Source organism: Corvus brachyrhynchos, unplaced genomic scaffold (assembly GCF_000691975.1).
Source record: "Corvus brachyrhynchos isolate BGI_N302 unplaced genomic scaffold, ASM69197v1 scaffold331, whole genome shotgun sequence".
Taxonomy (NCBI): Eukaryota; Metazoa; Chordata; class Aves; order Passeriformes; family Corvidae; genus Corvus; species Corvus brachyrhynchos.
Genome location: NW_008237229.1, coordinates 5,321,170 through 5,324,696, shown reverse-complemented (window position 1 = coordinate 5,324,696; position 3,527 = coordinate 5,321,170). Strand labels below are relative to the sequence as shown.

Here is a 3,527-nt window from a genome sequence, read left to right as displayed (position 1 = left end):
TGGACTTCCTGAGGAAGAGCAGACTGTTTTACTACAGGATCACTGCTTCAGAGGACTGCAGCCACCATTCTACCAGACTGCTACCACCACCCTGCCTAACAGGGTGTCAGGTTGTACCTTGACTCTGTCAGTTTGACAGTGTTTTCTTTTACCTTTTTTTTCCCTTTTTCTTTAATTTCCATTAAATTGTTATTCTGACTTGGTGCCTCCCACTGGTTTGTTTTCAAACTAGTACAACGTGCAAGTACAATACAATACGGCCACAGAAGATCTGGATGCTTGTTTTCTATTAAATATTTCTATTTTACTAACTGTACAAGTTCTTGAAGAAACTATTCATATTGAATAATCTGGGCAAATTGCTAATACATTTGTTGTTACAGTAAGCCTGAGTGCTGTGTTTATCCCAAAATGAGCTATTTTCTCAGTATTCTGCAACAATTTACAGTTGTGGGAAGCAACTGTAGTAATGTCATAAGTGAATACTTATGTTTGGTGTTGCTATTCTGGAAAATCAAAACAATTTTTAAACTCTAAGGACTAAAATCTATATTTACATTGTGGAGAAGCTTTCCTCCTTCAAGATTAAGGAAAGGGCTTTATGTATTTATTTAAAGGACAGCACTTCCTTCCATCACATTTTCCCTTGAAAACTGGGGACATACAGTGGCTGCATCCTGCCTTCCTGCATGTTAACAAGGTGAGTTATAAAACGTAAATGACCCTGTATTTCCTGTTCACTGGCACTTAGACTAGCATAAATAGCCTCACAATAACCTTTAGTCTTAATAGCTTTCATGAAAAAAGATTTAAATATTTAGACCTCATTCACAGTTAATTTCAGAATTTTGGAGGTCAGTCTATCTTGAAGGATGGGGTGTTTGTCATGTCTGTGTTTTCAAAGAAAATTAAACCCTAAAATACCTTCAAATTCTAAGAGCTGTAAAATAATTTTTTACCCTACAGGGGAAAGTGCAATTAAAGTGGAGATGGATTTCCTGAATAAGCTACAGAATTTAAAAGGTAATATTCAACTTTCATCTGGTTTCCCTAATAAAAGGCACAGCCATGCAAGCTAGGAGACTCTTGAAAATCCTTATCCAGGAGAATACAATTACCATTTGCACTAACTGCAGATATATCATGCTCTTACTTGGTTGCTTTATCTTTTATGATAAGCTTGTAATCAAGAAAGAAGTTATTAAATTCAAAAGAGGTAAGTGCATAAAATCCAGTAAAAATGAGGCTTTCAGATTCTTTTTTAAGATGGATGTGTCATCTAGTGCATGTTCAAAACTTTCACAGAAATAATTTTCACTTAAGTGGTATAAAATTGTAGATTAAGCTTAAATAATTTAGTTTTGATTGTGTGTGTTCATGCAAATATAGACATTTAGTCATGACTTACTGATGAAGTTTTCAAACCTTTGAGTAATAGATTTTCAAGCCTACTTGAAAATCCTCAGGAAAAATATTTCATTTATGAGAAAGGAACTATTTTTTGCTCTTCCAGCAATTTGGACTTATGGATTCTCCTCACTCAGCAACTACACAGCCCTGGATGGTGATTTTCATTGGTTCCCCTCCATACCAAACTTGGAAATTACAGCAATTACGGGCTTGTGGCAGCAGTACTGGCCAGACTGGGGAGGGGAGTTTTCTATACTGAGACTTCAGCCCATCTGTTTTGAAGGATTTCCCTTCACAGTAAATAGAAGCTACTGTGACAGCTTCTCAAATCTGCTTTTCCTTCAGAGAAATGTTTTAATGTCTTCTAGGGGAGAAACTGGTTAGCAGCCACACAAAGATTGCTTTCCACTGAGGTATCTGGGGGCACTCCACACTTCACTTGATTCTGGTTGCACAAAAAAAAAAGTGATTCCTTCAACTCCAAGATGGCTTCTAAAGTAATCATTTACAGCTACATTGCTGAGACAGCAGTCGTGCTGCCTTTGCTGTAGGATAGAGAGGGAGTTGTGGTAAATACAAATTCACAACACTGCAGTCCTTGTAGGCTCCTCTCTTGGCTCCTGGGCTGCACTGTGGAAGATGTGCATTCTGCATTTATGATCTCATCATCATCATCTTTTTGTGATTACCTCACCTCCTTCACGAATTCTGTGTGGTCTGTAAGCATTCCTAAGACCTGGTTAGGCTCCCTGTTTGGTAACCCATAAGGGTTTGACCCCATGATTTAGGGTCAGTCTGTGCCCTCTGGCCTCAGTTCCAGCTATTCTTGGGCACTCTTATATCTATAACTAGTGTTTTAGGTGCTGAACATTAGCAGTAGGGATTTTACAATTATGTTTGGTATTCAGGGCATGTTGCCCTCCACCTGTCCTCCAGCCCTATCTCAGCCACCGCAACCTTTAAAAAAAAAAAAAAAAGAAAACCGAAATGGAAACTGGTTTCATTTTCACTGGAAGAGGAGAATTCTTACAGCACCTGCTTTCATGCATCCAAAATGGAGAGTGTCAGTCTGTGTTGAATTTACAGCAAACCTACATGCTTAGGTTCACAAATGTCCTCATTCTTCATAGACAAAACACATGGACCTGCTTTGCATGGTCAATCTGGATGTTATGTCATCATTCCAGCTTCTTGATTGCTTGCCAACAGGAATATAATATAAATTTGTACCTTTTTAGATCCCAGTCCTTAGCATTTGCTATGTCCATGTAAGTCTTTGCTGAGCCAGAACACAGGATGGCAATTCCCAGTGCTTCACGTACAGTAGTTAATACATGATTTATGTACTTTATGTATTTATGTGACTTGCAAATTTCCTCTGCTGTTGCACATCTTTCTTTAAAAAGTCAGCTTTAGTAATGCTTCCTAATTGAGACTATCTTCAGAATACTGACCTGGAGTTGAAATACAAATGAGATCAGCAGTAGCAGGGAATGCCTTTAAAATCAAATGTTCTCTCTCACCAAAATTTCCTTCACTAACCCTAAGTGGCAGTGCAGAGCTTTACAGTGACAGAACAGAACAGGAGATGGGGGTGATGTTCTCAGCCTGTGGCCCGGTATCTTAAACATACTGGGAGTTATAGAATCACCTGTGTCTGTGTTTTAGATCCAGGGAGTAATAAAATGTGTGTTATTAAGAACTTTCTAGCCAATCTAGATATGTCTGCTAACTGAGTTTAACAGCAAGGTAATAATAAGTCCTCAGTTTAATTTCCTGTGTTGTGCTGCATCACATGCTGCCACTGACTTCAGACACCAGTTAGTATCTGAACAAAAAAAAAAAAAAAAAAAAAAAAAACCAAAAGACCCAAAACAACGAACCCTGAAATAACTCTTTTGAGAGAACACAGTTGTCAACATCTAAGTGAGTTGAGAAAGATGCACTCAACTGGGGCAACGCCATTCAACATGCAGGTGTCAGCTTGCTCATGTTTATGCTCATCACATAAATACAAGCTTAAAGTCTTGTAGACAAGTTCAAAGTGATTGCACTTCAGAGGTGGATTTCACCATATCAGGATAAGGAAAATTGTCTTTCTTCTTGGTTTCTGTTCT

The 3,527-nt window shown here is 38.2% G+C and overlaps 1 long non-coding RNA gene across 1 annotated transcript; it reads left to right on the top strand.

Moving 5' to 3' along the window:
* The first annotated feature begins 73 nt into the window (after window positions 1-73).
* On the top strand, window positions 74-3,296 carry LOC108445496. Its single transcript, XR_001860382.1, has 4 exons — window positions 74-110; window positions 618-700; window positions 967-1,023; window positions 1,514-3,296. It is a non-coding gene; the product is annotated as an uncharacterized LOC108445496 (long non-coding RNA).
* Window positions 3,297-3,527: the final 231 nt, after the last annotated feature.